The sequence below is a fragment of the Puma concolor genome, chromosome E3 (assembly GCF_028749965.1).
Source record: "Puma concolor isolate L17-30 chromosome E3, mPumCon1.1.hap2, whole genome shotgun sequence".
Classification (NCBI taxonomy): Eukaryota; Metazoa; Chordata; class Mammalia; order Carnivora; family Felidae; genus Puma; species Puma concolor.
Window position 1 is genome coordinate 8,612,092 of NC_141682.1, and position 21,345 is coordinate 8,633,436.

General features: G+C 55.1%; 1 protein-coding gene and 1 long non-coding RNA gene across 4 annotated transcripts in view; one reads left to right on the forward strand and one right to left on the reverse strand.

The window, feature by feature from the left end:
• COL26A1 (collagen type XXVI alpha 1 chain) overlaps positions 1-21,345 on the forward strand; it is a 202,102-nt gene that overhangs the window by 133,841 nt on the left and 46,916 nt on the right. The gene's annotated exons all lie outside the window — the stretch shown is intronic.
• On the reverse strand, positions 17,106-19,571 carry LOC147572947 (uncharacterized). The gene is made up of 2 exons (XR_015245439.1): positions 19,335-19,571; positions 17,106-18,252 (listed from the first exon to the last, which is right to left on the reverse strand). It is a non-coding gene; the product is annotated as an uncharacterized LOC147572947 (long non-coding RNA).

A 21,345-nucleotide genomic window follows, 5' to 3' on the forward strand; every position in this document is an offset into this window, starting at 1 on the left:
GCTTCAGAGGCTGGTCACGCCGTGCCAACCACGTGCATAGTTGGCCACACCTTCCAAAGTCAGGCATAGATCTGTGTGATAAGTGTGAGTTTGGATCCTTTGTGCCTTAACTGCAGGAGACACCAGGGCTCCCTTGGGACATACACTTGGGAGCTAATGGACCAGAAAGAACATGGTTCTCTTGGTTAACTTCCTTCTCTGTGCTGCTCTATAGCCTGTCCCGGCCTCTGTCCCCCGACCCGTGGCTGCCTTCAATGGCATGGCTGCTTTGGCCAGGATGCTGGCATCTTCAGGTTCATTTCTGTGTCCCCAGTGTCCAGGATGGGGCTTTGCCCCAAAGAGGCCTCAGGAAAGGCTCCTCGGTGGGACAGAACGGCCTGTTCCGGCAGCCCCGAGAGCAGGTCACTACAAACCCGGGCTGTGGGGGGAGTGGACGGAGGAGGCTTGGAGTGAGCCCAGGCCTGGCCGCTGCATTCGTGTGACTTTGGGAGGCTCTGTCCTTTTTCCCAGCCTCCGACTCCCATTCCAGATGGTGGTGTATGGGGCCAAGTGATCTCAGCAGGTCTGAGATTTCTCTGGGAGTCTGGGATCCGTCTTTACCCTCCAGGCACGGCTGAACCTTGGGGAAGGGATGGGCAGGGATTGCTGGTCCCCTGGAGGAACCGGCTGAATTCTCGGTGCCACAAGCCCTGTGGAGCCCGAGGCTGTCTGTGTCCTGCCCCATGAGGCCGGGTCTTGGGGTTCGCAGGCCAGACTCAACAGAGACCTTGAGGAGGAAGGGGACGCGGGGGTGGTGACTGAGCTGGGACTCCCCCTTCCCCCCAGACGGCTCTGCAGGGGGCAGGGGCTGGAGCCTGTCCCCACCAGCCAGTCCCCGCCCCTGCCACCGGCAGCTGTGGGGAAGGAAGGGACCCAGGCTGCATTTATAGAATTCCTGTCTGCAAAGGCCATGTAGTTGTTTTAGATTAGCATACAAATCGACATTAGCGTAGAACATCTGTTGTTAATCCACGTCCCGGTGGAAGGGAGATGCCAACACGCCGTTTATTAGGCACGTCGATCCCATAATGTCCTTTTTTGCTGCCTTTGTCTTCTATCAGAGTCCATAATGGGTTCCAGGATGTCTTTTATTTTGCTACAGACCACGTTTCCTCCTGCCTAACAGATCAGAACGTAATGGATTCCAGGATGTAATTTATGCTGTTTTGGAATCAGACTCTGTACTATTAATTCTGAAGCCTTCGGGCAATCTCCAGGGAGGCCGGAGCCCTGCGTTTGCCCCCGTGGTCCTCAGACAGGCACCGGGACCCCGAGCACAGTCCTGGGGCCAGAACGGGGAGGGGAGCCCAGGCCAGCAGCTCCCAGTTAAGGGAGTTCCAGGCGGGCATGGGAGAAGAGCCCAGGGGTGCTGGAGGAGACAGGACACTTGAGGGGTGCAGGGCTGAGAGGCGGGGCACAGATGTTCTAAAAACCCAGAGAGAGGCAGAACCTCCCGGGGCTGCTTGTGGCTTCTGGACCGTAGATGATGAGCCCCTGGAGAAGAGCATCCGGGGGGACGAAGCCCCAGGGAGGTGCCTCGTGGAGGAGGCCAAGGCCACGTGAGCGAGGGCATTGCCGCTGGAGCCACCAGGCGCCGACTCAAGGTCGAGCGTGGTGACCTGAGTCCTCACGCACGCACGGCTGACCCTGGGACGGCCACTCCCTTTCTCTGAGGCTGGCATTCTCCGCCCAGAGTCGTCCCTGAGCCCCGGAGAGACACTAAGTGTTGCAGATCTCTATAAAGTCTGGAGAAGCCTGCAGACTTTGTCCCTGAGGGAGAGCACTGTCTGATGCCCTGCCCAGCAGGCCCCTTGCTGGGGTGGGGCCCCCTCCTCCTGTTCGGGGAGCAGGTGAGCAGGGCTGCAGCCGGCGCATACACAGGGAGCCTTCGTGTGACTTAGAGAGAAAGGTGCCCAGGCCTGTGGGTCCCTGGGAGTTCTCTCCGATCGGGCCCTGCGGCGGGGCAGACACAGGGGTCTCTTCTGTGCCCTGTGCCTCGGGCCACAGTCCTCAGGCTCTGAGCCCACTGGGGCGCCGTGCAGGCGGATCTCAGCTAGTTGATATCTGGGAAGCTGAGGAAGAAGTGTGAGCTGCTGGGTGGCCTCTACCCTGCTTACGTCCCATCTGGCTGTGGTCACTTACTGCTGTCCTGCCGGGAGTCCCCTCCCTCCCCGGTGAGGCAGCTCCTTCCTCACCAGACAGCCTGGTTGTGGTCCGAGCCCCCTCACCCCGTGTCGGCCCCGTGAGCTCCCCAGCTGCCCTCCTGCAGCCACCACTCTGTCCTTAGGGCCTCCAGCCTGACTGCCCACCTTCCTCTGTGTGAGGGAAGCCCACACTTTGAAGCTGGGTCTGGAGGGCTTCTGGGCAGAAGAGAGCACCTCCAGGGGCGGTCAGAGCCCTCCACCACCCTGGCCTTGGAGACCATGAAGCAAACCCACAGCGTCACTGCTGGGCCTGTTGCAAGACCTTCTATGCTGCAGACTTAAAAAAAAAAATTGGGGTAAAATACACAAAAGATAAAATTTACCATTGGAACCAGTTTTACATACACGACGCGGTGATATTAAGCACGTTCACGTTGTCAGGCAGCCTTCACCGCCGTCCACGTCCAGAACTTTCTTCGTCCTTCCGCTTCAACTGCAGACTTTTTAAAGGGGGAAAGAAGTTTAACTGCCTGTCCTGTCTGGCGCACCCTTCTGGGTTATTTCCACCTTTTTCATTGTCTTTGAGCTGTGGGGGACAGCTCTGTAAAGTTGCACCCAACAAGGAACAGTGCGAACAATTCTGGGCAGTATTCACATAAATTAACTGAGTCCCAGGGGATGGTAGTTGTGGCCCTGGGGATGGGCCGGTTTGCATTTATTTGTAATTCCAATTGCAGCCTTCCTGTTTGCCTGCATCTTGAGGATCCTTGAGTTTTCTCTGAACTGCCTGTACCATCCCACTGGTTTCCTCCCCCTTCACTGAATGCTTACATGAAACCCGTGACACATGTTCACTTCATACTGGTACAAGAGAGCCACGGTTTTCCTTTTGTTGGGATCTGCCCTGGAACGACAGAATTGCTGTCTGCAGAGTCCAGGAGCTTGGTTTAGCCCCTGAGATTCTCCAGCCGAAGTCACATTCCCACGTGGGGCTGGGAGATGGGGACGCTCAGCAGGGCTCCTCGTCACACAGGAGACCCCTCAGGGAGCCTGGGCCGGGCAGGCCAGGAGCCAGGGCCGGGCCTGGGGCCTCCTCGGCTCTTAAAGGCCAACTGGGGAAAGAGGTGCCAGATATATTCCACGCTCTGTCCCCCTGGGAGCAGACGACAGCCATTACCCAGCCGTCTAGTCAGCGCTGGAAGGGGCCCCGAGACCATCTGGCCAGCTCACTGCCGGTGCTGCTGAGGCCCCCCAGCCGGGTTTGGTCCAGGAAAGCCCTGGGGACTTGCTGTGTGCCTGCGCCCACACTGAGCTGGTCACGTCCTCCCGACGATCCTTGGGACATCCCCGTGAGATGCGGGTACGGCACGGCCGCCCATCAGGGGTGAACCTCCGAAGCCCGAGGAAGGTCAGGTGACCAGCCCGAGGTCACGGTGCAGCCAGATGGGCCGCAGCTAAGGGTCCCAGGCCTCCAGCCCTGTCCTTCCACCGACATTGGTGGGTCCAGAGGCAGAGACACCCTAACGGTCCCTGTGGAACAAACTGTGCTCCCGGGGCTCCTGGCACCCGCCCAGACAAGGGGCTTTTGTTTGGTTCAGAAGAAAGGGAGCCCTTAATGAAAAAACCAAAACAGTAAAAAGCACTTGCAGGGGAACTATAAATACCACCTGCCGGGTGGCTGTTAGCTCGCTCGGAAAAATGCATCTGTCACTGGGGGTCTTGTGGGCTGTCCTGTGTTCTTCCGCAGCTGTCTCCCGGCAGAGTGGGCAGGTCACCTTGGGCCCAGGCCTGGGCCCCTTCGGGGGGCTGTGGATGGCCGAGCTCCCCCTGCAGCTGGCTCCCATCCCGCACGGTCTCCGGCCATCTGTCTTTATGACCTTGATGCTCCTCAAGGCCATACAAGCACGCTGGCGTGCAGTCCCCGTGGTAAAGGAGAGACGGATTCGGAGTCTCTAGGTATGCGAACTTAAGCCCTCGGAGCCTCATTTTCCTCACCTGGAGAATGGGGACAGTCACGCTTTTTCCCTGCGGGATGTCCTCAGCTGTGTGCCAGAGCCACCTCCCACTGGCCCACAAGAGCCGATTTCGTGCGTCCCCTCCCCTCTCCGGGATGTCCTGTTGGTCGCGGGAAGTGAGCCGTGGTGGGGGGTGGGGGGTATTCACACCCTGGAAATCTGCACACTCTCCAGATGAAGCCTCGTCCCCACAGAGCCCGTTGTCAACCGTTTGCCAGCACGTGGCTGGCGGTTGTGCGAACGCGTGGCAGGTGTTATGTGCCAGGCACTTGGGAGGCTTGTCCCCGTGGGGCGTGAGGACTTCGGTGTAACGGGATGCGAGACCGCTGGGTCTGGATGGGCCGCCAAGGCTGGGGTCCCCGCCTGGAGGCTGAGACACTGGATGCCTGAGCGCCCCCTGTGCCTCTGCCCCCGGGTCAGTGCACATGTTGAATCTAAGAGGGTAAGATTTGAACTCTGTGGAAGCAACATCTCCTGCGCATTCCTTTTGCCAGAGACAGAGGGATCTTTGGGGAAAAGGCTTCTTGGTTTTGTTTAAAAAAATTTTTTTTTTTTAACGTTCATTCGTTTTTGAGAGAGAGAGAGAGAGAGAGAGAGCACGAGTGGGGGAAGGGGCAGAGATAGAAAGGGAGACACAGAATCCGAAGCAGGCTCCAGGCTCGGAGCTGTCAGCACAGAGCCCGACTCGGGGCTCAAACCTGGGAACGGTGGGATCATGACCTGAGCCGAAGTCCGACGCTCAACCGACCGAGCCACCCAGGCGCCCAGATTTGTTTTTCTTGTGGAAAAGACCAGCCAGTAGAAGTAGTGGTAAAAATAATGATGGTGACGCCCCGTCACCATTTCTTGGACAGCCGCTGGGTACCAGGTGTTTAGGAAACCACGGGCCTTGTTGCGTTTGTCCTCCGACAAGGCAGGCCTTGTCATCATCCCCCTTTTACGGGGGAGAAAATTAAGACACGGGGGGAGCAGTCATTCTGCTCAGAGGCGTCCAGCGGGTCCATGGCAGGGCTGGGGTCGGACGGGATCTGTCTGAGCCCTGACCTCATCCTTCTTCCTCCTCACCGCAATAGGGAGTGAGAACACCTGGACAGACCAAGCTGTCCCTCACCCTATCCTGGCTGCCCGCAAAGTAGCCTGCTTCCCTTCCCCTGCCCTCTCCTCCCCTCCCTTCTCCCCACCCCCCCCCGCCACCAAACCGTCTGCTCCTCTTCCCTCCTTTATCCAAATTTAGGCTGAACTGCTCCCGCCCCATCGTCCCCTCCATGTTGGCCCAGCAGGCTCTACTTGTCTGCAGAGGCCCAGCTCAGAAGTCACCTCCTCTGTGAAGCACCCCCCAACTCCCTGGGGGGGCCTGCAATGGTGGCTTTGCCCCATCAGTCAGAGTCCTCTCCACAGGACATGAAAACCACCGTGGGTCCCTGCCACTCGTCCCCCCCTTTTAGTGCCATGCCCCCTTTGGCTGTCTGCTGGAGCCTGTGAGTCTTTTCTCAGAATAGTGTTTTATTATTCTTTATTATTTATAATGTTTATAATGTTCTATTATTTATTTCTCAGAACCGTGCATAAAAGAATCTAGCAGGATTACGCATCACTGCAGAATACAGCTATCCAGAAAACTTTCTGAAGGGGCGCCTGGGTGGCTCAGTAGGTTGAGCGTCTGACTCTTGATTTCGACTCAGGTCATGATCTCACAGTTCGTGGGATCGAGCCCTGCATGAGGCTGTGATGAAGACAGTGTGGAGCCTGCCTAAGATTCTCTCTTTCCCTCTCTCTCTGCCCCTCCCTTGCTCTCTCTCTCTCTCTCTCTCTCTCAAAGTAAATAAACATTAAAAAAAAAACAACCTTTTTGAGGGGCACCTGGGTGGGTGGCTCCATCTGTCTGAGAAGCGTCTGACTTCAGTTTGGGTCATGATCTCACGGCTCATGAGTTCGAACCACATATCGGGCTCTGTGCTGACAGAGCAGAACCTGCTTCGGATCTTCAGTCCCCCCCCCTTTCTGCCCCTCCCTGGCTGTTCTCTCTCTCTCTCTCTCTCTCTCTCTCTCTGTCAAAAATAAATGTACACTAAAAAAATAATTAAAAAAAAACCCATTTTGAAAATGCGGATGGTAGATGGAATAACACATCACCCAAATAACAAGATCCACTGGTGGGCTTGATGACTCCCGGAATTTCAAAGCAGTGATGAGGGAAAATGGTTTTCCTAGCTGGCTGCAACAATTGTAAAGTCTGCGAATTCCGTAAGAAGCAAATAGGGAACAAGGTACAGGCACAGCTTCTGCGTCGTTGCTGTTGTTGGGACCGGGCTCCTACCGCAAAGAAATGCTGCGTTTCAATTAGAGGTTGGTGCAAATAAATAATTCTCTTTCCCGGCACTCCTGATTTCCATCCTCGCGTCAGGGACAGAAGGGGCTCCTCGCGGGCCAGGACTGGGTTTTGTCCTCATTTCCAGTACTTTGAGGCATGCCTGGTTTGGACCATGCAGACAAGTCGAATACAGGAACCAGCGGGTTTGTTGAATGAGTGAGTGAGTGAATTAAGGAAAGGAAGGTGAGGCGGGGGGCGGGCAGACCGAGCTCCCCCCCCAGGCTTGGGTCCTCCCGCTGCACTGGTTTTAATAGCATGAATGTGACTTGGCTGGGCCTGGCACCGTGCGTGAGGCGGGGGGGCACGTTCCTATCTGCTGAGAGCGAGACCCTCGGTCTGAATCAGTGCCTGTCAGGTGCGGCCCCGCACTGGCTGTGATTCATCCCCTCGTGCGGGGAGAGGGGCTGTGCTCATCTCGCCTCGCCTCCCCTCTGCTTCCGAACCTTCCTCCTGGCAAATGCCGCCTGAAGGAGCTGCTGTGGTTTTAGAAATTAATTCACCGGATACTCTTCTGGTCTGGAGAGAAAAAGATACGCAGTGTTGTCTTAAAGAGGCATTACAGGATCCGCTGAGAATGTGAGGCTATCAGGGAGCCACCCCGGGAGAGGAGGCACCAATCCCAGCTGTCACTCCCAGTATTTGGAGCCATGGCCTGCGGCTCAGGGAGCAGCGGGTCCATCCTATTTCGTCTTTATCTTCTTTTGGCTGACCTGTGCCAAGAGCCTCGTGTACCAGGCACTGGGCTGAGCCCTTTATAAGCATTTAATCTTCCCTGAATCCCTGAAACAATCCTGAGAGACTGGGATCATCCTGTAGAGGAGACAAGTCATCTCTCGAAGTGGAGAGAAGTTGCCCTTAGCTCACCCAGCTAGTGAGTGCCTGGGTTGGGAATTGAACCCATAACCTGTGCCCTGAACCACTAAGCTGTGCAGCTCAAATCTCGTCGGCGGCCCCTGTGAATGCTGAATGCTTGAAGATTAAAAGGGGAGTAAGACCCACTACTTGTAGCCAGCAAGGGGCCGGACGCAGAGGCAGATAAACCGGACGCGGTCCGATCTGTGCTGTAATGGAGGAGGGCCAGGAGCTGGGGCTGGGGAGGGCTCCTCCGAGCACCGGGCACGGGGTGGGAGCTTGGTGAGCGTTGGGCAAGCACCCTGTGCCTGTCAGCCCGGTTCCCTCATCTGCAGCACACCCCTGAGTTGTTCCTGATGCTGGTTTGTGTTCAGAGAGAAAGAACTCTCCCAGACAAGCCTACAGAAGTGTGTTCTTGACGTGTGCATCACTGGCTTTGGGGAAATCCCAGCGGACGTGTTCCCACGACAAAGGCTGTTGTGTTTTGGAGACACGGGCTGGAGACGGAATTTGGGGGGTTTGCAAACTCAAGGGAGGCAGAGGGGCCAGGCTGGCTCCCCGGGCAGGGCACCCCCCAAGAATCTGGTCTCTACGGAGCTCTGTCAGGCACGGGTGTAAACCGATCCCCGCACAGCAACTGCGCGTTAATGAAAGTTTTGACAGAGAGATTTCATTTTGGAACTCACATTCCCTGAAGGGTTTGTAATAATTGCACTTGAAATGGAGCCATTTGGCCTCAATGCTTTCCAGATTGGGGGCGCAGAGGTATGCTCCTTCCTGGGAAGGCCAGGCTGGGGAGCGGGAGGCCGCGGGACGTGCCGCCCCAGGGGGAGTCCCCAGCCCCTCTCTGTGTGGATGCAGGGCCCGTGGCTGGCCCGGGACCTTGTCTCCAGAGCTGTGATCTCCATGTCCTTACAGCCATGCTGGTGACGGGCTAGCTGGGGTCTGCGTCACAGACTGAGTGGGGACAGATGGGGGGCTCCTGACCTGGGTTTCTTCTTCCTGGCCCCAGAAATGCACGGGGGAAGGTCTGCCTCCCAGCACCGTGTCCTTATGTGATCTGTCCTGTGATCTGTGTCTGGGGCCTTTCCCCAAGTCGGTTTATGCCTACCTTGGGGGACAGCCACTGCACAGGGCAACTTCTGGCCTCCCCCCGCCTCTCTGGCTGACTCTGCCACAGCCCCCTTCTCCCTCCACCTCAGGGCCTTTGCACTTACTGTCTCCTCCAGCTGAGACACTCCTATTGGGCTTTCTAACGGGGTGGCCCCTGCCCCGCCTCCCACTTTGCCTGTTCTTTTCTTCTTCTTTATTTCTCCCCATGGCACTTAGAACCCCCAACATACTAGTACTATATAATCGGCTTAACTATTATGCTAATTATCTTCTGTCCGCTGGAATGTAGATCCCTCTAGAGCTTTGTCTCCTGTGTTCCCTGTTGTGTCCCGTTACTCCAAAAATACCTGGAGAATGAATGAGTGAATGAATGCACGAACAAAATGGGACCAGACGTCGTGAAAGGTGACCTTGTGCCACACATGTGGGAGAGGTTAGTGGAGCGGCCACCAAGGTGGCCAGATCCCGCCAGATTCAAGGAAGCTTGTTTAACACATCAGTCTGGGTCTGTTTTGCTTGAAGTCTGCTCTTCATTGGAACCAATACACATGGCTACGTCCTCCTACCCCTGGAGTCACAGGGAGTGAGGCAGGGCTCCACAGCTCCTCGTAGGCCCGTGTGTGTTCCCCTCAGCCTGGGAGGAGGCAAGGCTGGATGATCACTCCACTTCGCAGATGGGGAAACTGAGGTTCAGAGGTTAAGGAAGATGTGGTCCATCAGAGTTGGCGCTTGGGGACCATACAGATCACTAAGTCTAGGGCCTTCCTTAGAGCCCTTGATCTGACCACGGGGCTGGAGAAGGGGTACCCAGTGAGGCAGCTTTGGGGGAGGAGAAAGCCAAGGGTGCAGGCAGATGTGGGTTCAAGTCCCGAATGATGACAGTTCCCAGCAGTAAGACAGGGTGAGTCACTTCACCTTCTCAGTTAGAATGGAGATAATTATGCTTTGCTCACAGGGTTGTAGGAAGGACAAAATGACATCACATTTATGAAACGCCTGTGTAAGCTGATGAGCCTTATGCCAAACGGAATTTTTTGTACGTTTATTTATTTATTTTGAGAGAGAGAGAGAGAGAGAGAGTGCATGCAGGAAGGGCAGAGAGAACTCAGAGAGAAAGAGAGAGAGAGAGAGAGAGAGAGAGAGAGAATCCCAAGCAGGCTCCGCATGGTCAGTGAGGAGCTGGATTCAGGGCTCAAACCCACGAACCATGAGATAATGACCGGAGCTGAAATCAAGAGTCGGATGGCCAACCGACTGAGCCACCAGATGCCTCGCCAAACGGAATTCTGGCGAGGGTTCTCAGCACTGGTGTGGTTTCATGCTGGGAAGCTGACCTTGGCTCCCACAAGCAAGGAAGGTTCTCCTGACAGCCAGGTCCCTGTAGGAGGGGGGCCACCTCCTTGCTTTCCTGGATTCATCCGTAGGCCTTCAGCAATAAGAGATAGGAGCCGAACGCACACCAGGGGAGTCCTACAACCAAACTGCAAAAAGGTTGCTTGGAGCTGGCCTCAGGATGAACGGGAACCAGCAAGCCCCTCCACCGTCCTCCCAGATCTCTCTCTGTCCCTCATCTTGGGGTCTTTCCCTGGAGTGTGCCCCATTCAGTACCTTGGAGGAGCCTCTCCCCCAGCACAGAGCACAGCATAAGTGATGCAAACTCATGGCCTTACTGCTCGGGGCCCAAGAGGAGAAGGGGTTCTTCCCGATGCTGGAAAAGGAAAAACTCACAGGGAAGGATTCTGATTGGCTCAGCTGGGTCACGTGCCCACCTGGCTCCTCCCTTGAGCCAGGGGGCAGGGCTGTGTAAGGGGATGGCCCCTCCCATTTCCAGAGTCGGGAGGATGAAGGCCTGTCACTGGATTAAAGGGGTGCTATTGCCTGAAGATGGGGAGGGGGTGCTGGAAAGCAAGCAATGAACGTGCCCCCTGGTGCAGATGCCATTATCCTAAAAACTGTTATGTGAGAAGTGGACCCTGCAGACGTGGTCGGGAAGCACCTTTATTACAGTTTCCTCTGTTCCGTTTAAAATGTACTCAGCAGGGAGGTTTTTTTGTTTTTGTTTTTAATTTTTTTAATGTTTTAATTTATTTTTAATTTATTTTTTTTTCAACATTTTTTATTTATTTTTGGGACAGAGAGAGACAGAGCATGAACGGGGGAGGGGCAGAGAGAGAGGGAGACACAGAATCGGAAACAGGCTCCAGGCTCTGAGCCATCAGCCCAGAGCCCGACGCGGGGCTCGAACCCATGGACCGCGAGATCGTGACCTGGCTGAAGTCGGACGCTTAACCGACTGCGCCACCCAGGCGCCCCAGTTTTAATTTATTTTTGAGAGAGAGAGAGAGAGGGAGAACAGGGCAGGAGCAGAGAGATAGGGAGACACAGAATCAGAAGCAGGCTCCAAGCTGTCAGCGCAGAGCCTGACGCGGGGCTCGAACCCACAAACCGCGAGATCATGACCTGAGCTGAAGTCGGATGCTTAACCAACTAAGCCACCCAGGCGCCCCAAGAAGGGAGTTTTATCCCTGCTCTCCAGCAGAAACTGGGCATCCCCATGACTTCTCTGGCCCTTCAGTAGGTAATAGAAAGCTTGACAGTCCCTTAAAGTCCCAAACTCAGTCTCAGTTCCTTAACCAGAAATGTCTGCTTCCGTGCCACAATTAAAACTCCAAACTTGCTTTAAAGGGACATCTGCCCCCTTCCCCAGTTGGGGCCCGCTGCAGGCTGGCTGCTCAGAGGGGGTGGGCACTCGTGCCTTCTCTGCCTCATTGCCACTCCAGCCCCCCACAGCTGCAGGGTTGAGATGGGGTCCCAGGAGAGGCGAGGCTGGAAGAGCAGGAGGGTGTCTCCCGCACTCGGGAAGCCTCTCAACCCTTTTATTATCTTCGATGGGGCAAGTTGCCCACTAGGTTCTGGTCACTTGCTTCCACCTTTCTGCATGATGGCTTGTTTCTGAATTCACTTTGGTATTGGACTGCTTAGGGCTCCGGTGGGAATTCCCGGCTGAAGGCTGATTCGCCACGGAAGCGATACCTCGGTGCGTGAACGCTTTCTCTCTGCTGGACACCGTGTGGACACTGTGCAAGTTCTCTGGCCAGGTCCTTCCAGCAACATCATGAAGCGCGCCTTACCATGTTACATGACATGACATTCTGTTAAAGTTCAGGTGCACTATGTAATTATATAACATACAGCAGCGTAATGATACGTATAGTATTATGATCGTTACCCCTGTTTGCAGATAACATAGCGGAAAGTCAGAGAGGTTGAGTAGCTTACCAAAGCCTACACAGCGGGGCACTTGAGTGGCTCAGTGGACTTCAGCTCAGGTCATGATCTCGCGGTGTGTGGTTCAAGCCCCGCGATGTGCTCTGTGCTGACAGCTCGGAGCCTGGAGCCTGCTTCGGATCCTGTGTCTCCCTCTCTCTCTGACCCTCCCCTGCTCATGCTCTGTCTCTCTCTCTCTCTCTCTCTCTCTCTCTGTCAAAAATAAATAAACATTAAAAAAAAATTAAAAACAAAAAAACAAACCCCCCCCAAAACCCCAAAGGACACAGCTAATAAGTGGCCAGCAGAAATCAGGCCTTTGACTCGCCTGGCAAACTTTTCTGCCTTGATCCTAGTAGTGGCGGGGTGAGCGCAAGATCTGCCTCTCTCCAAAGTTCATTTGGTAGGAAGTGTTCCTGCCTGTGGGGGCAGAGGTGGCCTGGAGGCTCCGGCACAGTCTGAGTGGCTGAGCTGCACCTTGCTGGACGGAGCAAACCACCCCCCTCCCTCTCGAGTCTCAGAGGATCTCAGGGCTCCCCTGGGAGTTGATGTGCTGTGGAGGGGTGTGTAAAGATGCCCGGTGGGGACCTCCCTGTCACTGGCCGACAGACGTGCCCAGGGCTTGGGCATCGGGGACCCAGAACCACACAGAAAGGTGGCCCAGTGGGCATGGAACCGGGCCTGGTGGGCTGGTGGCATCTTCTCCAGGTCACAGCGAGGCCCAAGGAGCCCGGCCGTATGCAGAGACCCCTGATCTGTCTTCCGGCAGCAAACCCCATGATCACAGACTTGCGGGGGGCTCCTTTTGGGTGTTCGGTCTCCCTCGGAGCCACGGGTGTCTTTAATGTCCCTGGTGTGAGCTGGCCACCTGCAGATGCTGGTCCAGCAGCATCAGACCTCTGGGGTGGGGCCCTCTTCCTCGTTAGAAGCAGATTCGTCCTACGGGGCCCAGGAGCGGGGCCTCATATCCGGAGGCGTTTTATTTTTATTCTTATTAGAAAGAAAATTGCCCTGGTCATCTACACGAGGCAGTTAAAGATTGCTTAAGAATCTGCCAACTGAAATAAGCCTGCAGGATTAGGGACGAGATGGGTCGGTGGCCGTGAGGGCTGTTGGCCCGGAGACCGGCACACATCCCCATGGCTGGCCTGTCCCAGCTCCCACTGCCACCCTGCTGGGTCTGGGAGCTCAGAGGTGACGCCCCCTGGAGGTGGCCCCTTTGTCCTAGATTCGCCAGGCCCCTTCTCCAGGACACCTACCCTGGTCTGTCCAGACGGAAGCCAGGCTGTCGGTAGGAGCTGCCCCTCTTCTTGGCCCTGCCACTCTGCCTGCCGTTTCTGCCCCAGGCCCAGATGCCCAGCTCGGCCGCATGTTCCGTTTTGTCAGGCCGGTCACTGGCTTCATCCCCACAGGCCTTACCGCAGAGCCTTGTCCCAGTGCTGCTCAGACTCTCGTGGGTGTGAGAGCGTGTGCGCACATAGGCCGTGTATATGCGGGTTGTGCGTGCACACAGTGGGTGAGTGTGCATGGGCCGTGTGTGCATGGTTCTGTTTAGTTCAGAGCAGAAAACAAAGCAGCATTTTCTCTCTAGAAAAATAAGTACGCATGGGATATATCACCCTTGCCAAAGCCTTCGGGGTCGTTTGGCCCAATCACCCTTTTTCAGATGGGGAAACTGAGGCTCAGAGGATCGGGCATTCCATATCAGCTGGCTCCTGACTCAGAAACTCCTTCAAAGCTGGAGACTGAGCCTGCTAAGGGACCAGTGACTGCCGGGGAAGAGGTAGGGCTTGGGCAGGACTGGGGCTGGAGCCCTGCCATCCCTGGGAACCCATGAACGGGGCCTTGTAGCTGCAGCCTAGGAGGGCTGCTTGACTGGGAGCCCCCTTCTTGGGCCCAGTGTGGGTGGGCGGTTCAGCCCACGAGTTCTTGGGGAACGAGCCCTCCCCTTGGCATGCCCGCCAAGTGGCTGTCTACCCTCCCCCTGGGCGGCCTTCCCCAGAAGGGCCAACCTGCTTGCTCTGCCCCAGGGCAGACACTGCCTGTGCTTCCTCCTCCCCGCCCAGGGTGAACTGCCTGGGGCCTTCTGTGGCTCCCCAGGGCCCCGCCTGCCTGCTTCCCCCAGAACTGCCTTCGTTTGGCCACCCCGCCTAAGGACAAGGCCGGGACCATGCGGCCCCTCCCGTTCCATGCCTTTTTTGTTATTTCCTCAGGCATCTATGATGGGGCCTCATCCGGGGCTCCCCCCAGTTGGAGTGGCAGAAACAGAGCCTCAAGTAGGGAGCTTCAAAGCCAGCAATGGGAACTCTCGTCCTTCAGCCCAAAATCAGGGGCTGAGAGCAGTGAGGTGGCTACCGTTCAGGGAGCTGGGCTGGAGGCTGCGATGTGTCTCTTCCGAGAGAGGCGGGTGCAGAAGCCCTCCTTCGGGCTGTTGAACACAGCACCGGGGCCGTTGAGGAAACCGGTTTGGGCCACAATGGCTCTGCTGTTTCCTGCGTCCCAGGACATTTGCAGCACTTTGTGGGAAAGGGACCGTGTGCGAGGTGCCAGCTGACACTTTCTCTCCGCAGCCAGCCCAGGAGGCAGGGAGGCAGCTCTGAGCAGATCCAGGCGTCTGTCTCCTGCGGACCCCACCTTCCCAGTGCCCCCGGGCTCACCCTCCGTGAGAGCCGGTGCCTCCCCCTTTGCCACAGGCTGACTCCTCACACTGAGATTTAGCGATCAGGGCCCTGTACCCTCCCCATCTATGCTATTCCTGATTCGGGGGGCTTTCAGCCACGTTCTCTCCACTCCAGAGGCTCCAGCATTTCTGTCGGTCGGGGTGACGCCCATGTAGCTGCTGAGAAGCCACATGCGTGCTGGTGCTGGGGTCTGGGATTCACCAGACGTCTCCCCCTCGGCTGCTTCTCTGGTCCTTCTCCAGGGCTCTGAGCGGTTGGCAGGGCACAGAGGATTTTATGATTTTTTTTTTTTTTTTTTTACTTACTCGTTTCACACGTGAGGCCCTTAAGCTCAGAGGAATTCAGTGACTTGCCCACAGTCCCCAGCCACCAAGTGCGGGAGCCCGGGTTCTTGACTGTTGTCCAGATTCTCTGGCTGCAGCTGGGGCTTGGACCTACTGTCGTCCCTGCCTGCAGTGTGTGTGTGTGTGTGTGTGTGTGTGTGTGTGTGTGCGCGCGCACGCGCGCGTGTGGCCTGTGTGTGCCTGTGTGTCCATCCATATGTGTGGATGGGCCCGAGTGGGTCTGGGTGTGCCTGTGTGTGAGCACCGTGTGTGCGTGATGGCCCTTCCCCTGCTGTTCAGGAACCGCCCGGCCCTGGGGAGCCACAGCCTGTGATCTGTGTCCCGCCCTGAAGCCTTTCTGGCATTTCTGCAAGTGGGACTCCCTTGGGCGGCTCTGGGAAGTTGGGGCAGGACATCCCGTAGAACAAAGGAGGGTGAACAGCAGTCTGTTCTGGGGACTCCCGTCCCAGGTCCGAGCCTCTCAGGCCGGGTGTGTGGGGTGAGGCAGCAGGTCGGGCACCACAGGCTGAGGAGTCCTCTGGGTTTTGTCATCTCTCTCTTTTTTTTAATTTTTAAGTCTTTATTTATTTTTGAGAGAGAGAGAGAGAGAGACCAAGACGGAGTGCAAGCGGGGAGGGGCCGAGAGAGGGGGAGACACAAAATCCAAAGCAGGCTCCAGGCGCGGGGCTTGAACTCGCGAACCATGAGATTATGACCTGAGCCGAAGTCGGATGCTTAACCGACTGAGCCAGCCAGGCGCCCTGGGGTTTTGTCACCTCTTAAAAAAGCATGTGCAACCTTCAGCCTCCGTCCTGAGAGGTGTCTTTTGTGAGGTGGCCGCTGGTCCCTCAGCATTCTGGTGGAGGTCCATGTGCCCAGCCCTGCACCGTGACGCTGCGTCCCGTGCTGTGCCTGGGGCCAGGTGAGCTAGATGCGCCCACAGCCCCAGAAAGCAGCCCTATCATCATCCCCGTTTTTGCGTGTGAGGAAAGGAAGGCTGGGGAAAAGGAAGTGGCCTGCCAGTCGCGTGACTTCGGGCAAGTCACACGATCCTAGAAGGGGGGGCCGCAAGGAGGGAATGGGACGTCTGTGACAACGTCCGGCACATCACAGGTGCTCAAAAGTGGCGTTCCCTCCTCTGGGCGTCTCTGTCAGGGGCCGGTTGGCAGAATGGGGTCTTGTCCACACGAGCCTGCCAGAGATGGCCCGGCAGGTGGAGGCCACGGAGTGGGGGTATTGGGCCGAGAGCTTGGACTCAAGGGAGACTTGGCCACACTCCCCAGATATCTAAAGGGCTGTCACGGGTGGGGAAGGAGCCAGGGTCTCCTGGGGACGACTAGCAAGCACATCTGGGCCCAAGGGATGAAGAAGGAGAGGTGACCCCGAGGCAATTCCAGGAGAGGCAGTGGACTTCTCATTGGTGGGGATGTTGAGGCAGAGTCGAACAGCACATTGGGGTGACCTGATGACACTTTTTAAAGGTGACTTTTCAATGTTTATTTTTGAGAGAGAGAGCGCGAGCAGGAGTTGGGGGGAGGGGCAGACAGAGAGGGAGACACAGACTCCAAAGCAGGCTCCAGGCTCTGAGCCGTCAGCACAGAGCCCGACGTGGGCCTCGAACCCATGAACCACGAGATGGTGACCTGAGCCAAAGTGGGACACCTAACCGACTGAGCCACCCAGGCGCCACTGATGACATTTAAAGCATAATCTGACTCCACTTAATTGGGCCCCCTGCTCCGCTGTCCCCACCCAGAGAAAGCAGAGAGTGTGAGAGCTGGAAGTCGTCTTTCGACATCTAGGCCAAACGCCATCTGTTATGGATGGGGAAATTGAGGCCCGGCCGCCCAGAGCTGGAACGCGACACTTGCTGAAGATAACGTGGTTTAGTTACAGGCTAGACGCTTGGCCTCATGCTTGTCTCCCTTCGGAAAATCCTGAGACATGAGGAGCCTTATCCTGGGCTGTCTCCCCACCCCCACCTCCCACAGCCCTTGAATTCTCCAGCCCTGCCCTTCCCCCTCCCCTCTGCCTTGGTTCTGCAGAGGGAACGACAAGGGGTAAAGGTAGACCCATTCAGAGCCTTTAGGACAAATGTTTGAGAGTCACCAATTACCTGATCCTCAAAGCCCTGCCTTTGACTTCCTTCCTGCGGGTCTTGATGGTTGGGGCCCGGCCATGACTGTGGAATCCCGTCCCGACTGTGACAGGCATATTGCAAGCACATGTTTGCTGTCCGCAGGCTGCTCGCAATAAACCCATGCTGAAAACCACATTAAAATGAGCTGGAGGAGAGGGAATCACTTTGTAACATGCTTTATTTTATTTTATTTTTGACTTGGAAAGAAGCATGTCTTGGCCGCGAATCAAAGAGTTGGTGGGGGCCTCTTAGCAGAAACCAAACCGGTCCTGGGCCAGACGCGCCCCCCTCCCCCGCCCCAGGTCCCCTCGGACGGCAGCTCCGGCTCGAGAGAGCTGAGAAGGCGCCCCCGGACCATGGGTGGGCCGCGTGGCTGGTCCAGAAGCTGGAGGTGGGTCCTTGGTGCCAGCCCTGTGTCCACTGCATCCAGGCTGTGGGATCCTGTAGCGCTTCCTTCCTTTTGCCCGGCTGCGGCGCTCCTGGGGCGTCAGGACTCCATTTGTTCCCAGAAACATGAAGTCCTTTGCGTCAGGAATCGGGCTCTTGTGGCCCTCGTGGAGAGGATATTTAAGGATCGTTTTGGCATAAGAGGAGGAGGGGGACTCAGTCCCCCAGTGGTGGGGTGGAAGACCATCCTGTCTTCGCCTGACTCGCTCCAAGACCACAGGATGGTCTGGACCATTGTAAGATCCCCAGTGAGAAGTGCTGGCATCTCAGGCTGACGGGTCGTGTTCTGGGATTCATCCCTGCGCAGCCAGCCACCCTCTGGCCGTCTGTCTTAGATCCACACGGCGCCCTCACCCCCTGCAAGTCCAAGGCAACCCATCGCCATGCCCTAGAACCTTCCAACCGTCCTTGCTCGAATCCATCGCCTCCTCTCTGGCCGTCTGTTTCTTAGTTCAGACCTCGCCCCCCCATCAGCTGGACCACCCCAGCCGCCTCCGGTCCAAAAAGGCAACTAAACATCCCCTTCCCTGCTTCAGACCCTTCTGGATATAAGCCAGACAGCGCGGCCACTGCCGAGCGTTGTCTTTGTGCAGATTAGGAGGCGGTGGCTCTTGACTGCCATCTGCTGGAAGACAGGTGTAATAAGTCCGTGGATCTGTGTGGAGTGATGGTGCCCCCTAGGGTTGCGCACGCACAGCGTCCTGCATCCAAACATCTCGCGGCCTTCGAGATCCTGGGGACCCTCATGCCTCCTGCCCCTTTAGCCCATTCAGATCTTACCCTCCAATGACATTGAGCTGTTTGGGGCTCCATGGTTAAGAAAGCGGACTCGGGGAAATGCATCCAATCAGCTTCCTCATCTGTAATATTAACGGGCATAATTGTGTGATGCTCTTCAGGGGGTTGTCGTGAGGACCTTCCTGAGTTAATACTCGTCAAATGTTTAACATAGGGCTCGACACACAGAAATACTATATTGGTATTTTTTCTCTTATTGTTTTCTTTCACTTCTGTCTTTTGGCGTGCGTTCCTTCGGCTGGGAAATGTCTCTCTCCCACCCCGTTGTGCCTCTTTGATTGCTCAGTGTTTCATCATACCTCCAGGCTCCCCAGTCCCTGGGTGACCCTCAGACACGGCTCTGACAAAAGCTTTCCTAGTCCCTTAGATGTTCCTGGGCTCCCTGCCAGCAGGAATGAGGTTGGATTTGGGTCTGAATCTTCAGGCCCCCAAACTTCCCAAAGCTTGTCCTGAAAATCACCTCGACTCATTTTTGAGCATTTTGCTATTCAATACTGATTTTAAGCCAAGCCTCCGTTATATGGGATCTCAGTTCAAAATGGTAAAATAAATTAAATATTACTTAGTGAATGTCATTTATTTAGTAGGGTCGGCCCTTTTACAAACGGAGCTAATGGGGGGAAAGGGGATATTAACAACTAACAAGAATTGACCGCGACAGTGAGCTCCTCCTGTGACTCACTTGTGGAACCCTCACAAGAACGTCAACTTTATTCACAGTCCCATTTGACAGAAGAGGACACGGAGGACTTGGGGTTAAGAAACTTGCTCAGGGTCCCTAGGCCAGTAAGCCGGACCCGGGATTCCAGCTTGGTCTGACTGATCTCAGCAAGAGGTGGGGAAGCATGCCGGTCTGAGGGCTGCGGGCTCCTTCCTGCCTTGAAGTCTTAGGCCGGGAGATGTGATGGGGGGGTGAGGGGGGGGGGGGGATGGCAGGGCCAGAAGCCCCAGAGCCACAGGAAGGGAAAGGGGAAGCCAGGCGCAGCGGGAAGGGTTTTGCCCTCTGACTCTTTGCTTGGTGTCCTGGCCCTTCCCGTAGGAGCTGTGGGATTGTACCCTGGGAAGAAAGAAGTGAAATGGGCTTCGGGCATCCGAGGATCAGAAGCTCTATAGCCCGCTGTGTGGCCCTGGGGGAGTCACTAACCTCTCTGAGCCTCAGCTTCATTGTGCTAACAGCACATCTGCCTCCGGCTTGAGCTCAGACAACTGGGGAGACAGGCTGTATAAATCAGCCCAAAGAGAAGCAGTGCCTGCGGGGCAGGACTTCTCTAGTGAGGGTGGCAGTTACCCTTTTGAAAGGAGTCGGAAGCCTGGGACTGAGGGATTTGCAGATCAAACCGGAAGTGGTGCCATTGCAGACCAAGGCGCTTTCCTACTGGGGCATGACTTTGTCCCTCATTCCTGGGGCGGGGCTTACGCAGCAGAACAAAACCCGGGAGATCAGGGTGGGCACGTCCTTTTGGGGCTTAGCCTGGGGAAAGCTCCGTGACCTCAGTTGGAGAGAACTTCTTGGCTGAGGGGCCTGAGAGGCATGGGGCGGGGGCATCGGGGCACCCGGACTAGGGAAACATATCCTGTGGTTTGTCATAGATTTTCTGGTTTGTTTATTTCTTTTCAAAAATAATGTGTTGAGGTCAAACTCACATAACATGAAATTAACCATTTTAAGGTGGCATTCAGCGCACTCACCCACTGTGTTGTGCCACTACTACCTCTCTGTGATTCCAAAATATTTCCATCGCTCTAACGTAGAACCCCATAACCCATTATGCAGATCCTCCCGTTCTCCCCCACCCCACCCTCAGCCTCTGGCAACCATCCCTCTACAATTCTGTCTCTGGAGATTTGGCTATTCTGATAGGTCACATGGAGAGAATCACAACACAGGACTCTGCATCTGGCGTCTTTCACTTAGCATAATGTTTTGGAGGTTCATCGACATCGTATCGTGTATCCGTACTTCTTTATCACGGCTGGATAATATTCCGCCGTGTGCTGATCCGCTCATCCGGTGGTGGGCATTTGGGCTGTTTCCACCTCTTGGCTCTTGTGCAAAGTACTGCTGTGAACAGTGAGCCTGGGTGTACCTTGCTGTTTGAGTACCGTCTTCACTTCTTACGGGTGTATATCCAAGAGTAGAGTTGGTAGGTCACGTGCTGATTCTATGCTTAACCTTCCGAATAACCACCAAACCGTTGTCCTTAGCAACAGAACCATTTTTTTCATCAGCAATGTGTAGAGATTCCAGTTTCTCCACACCTTTGCCAATACTGGTTATTTTCTGTATTTCTTCAGTTACCTTTTCATTAGCGTCAGCATATTGTATCTTCCTCCACTCTTACATTTAACCTGTCTGTGTCTTTAAGTGGGTTTCTTGTCAACAACATAAATTTGGTTCTTCAGCATTTTTTTCCATTAAAATTAGTATTCATATTCTTGAAATATCTATTATATTTGTTACTGTTTTCTGTTACTTGCCCTTGTTCTTTCTTCTTTTTTTAAAATGACTATTTATTTTTTAAAGAGAAAGAGAGGGAGACAGAGTGCAAATGGGGGCGGGGCGGAGAGAGAGCGGGAGACACAAAATCCCAAGCAGGCTCCAGGTTCTGAGCTGTCAGCACAGAGCCCCACACGGGGCTCGAACTCACAAACGGTGAGATCATGACCTGAGGTGAAGTTGGACTCTTAACCGACTGAGCCACCCAGGCGCCCCGTGTGTCTTCTTAGGAGAATTATATTCAGGTCCTTTGGTCTTTTTAAAATTAGGTTGTTTGTCTTTTTATGTTGAGTTGTAAGATACATTCTGGATAATATGAATTGCAAATATTTTTCTCATTCTGTAGGTTGTCTTTTCACATTGTTGACAGTGTTCTTTTTGATGGACAAATGTTTTTAATTTTTACGGAGTTCGATAATTTTATCAATTTTTTCTTTTGTTACTTGTGCCATTGGTGTCATATCTAAGAATCCATTGCCAAATCCAAGGTCATGAAGACTTATCCTGTGGTTTCTTCTAAGAGTTTTATGATTTTTAGCATTTGAATTTAGTTTGTTGGTCCATTTTTTTTAAGTTAAAATTTTTTTTTTGAAAAAATTTTTTTTTTTTGAGAGAGAGTGAGCACGAGCCGGGAAGGGGCAGAGAGAGAGGTTGAGAG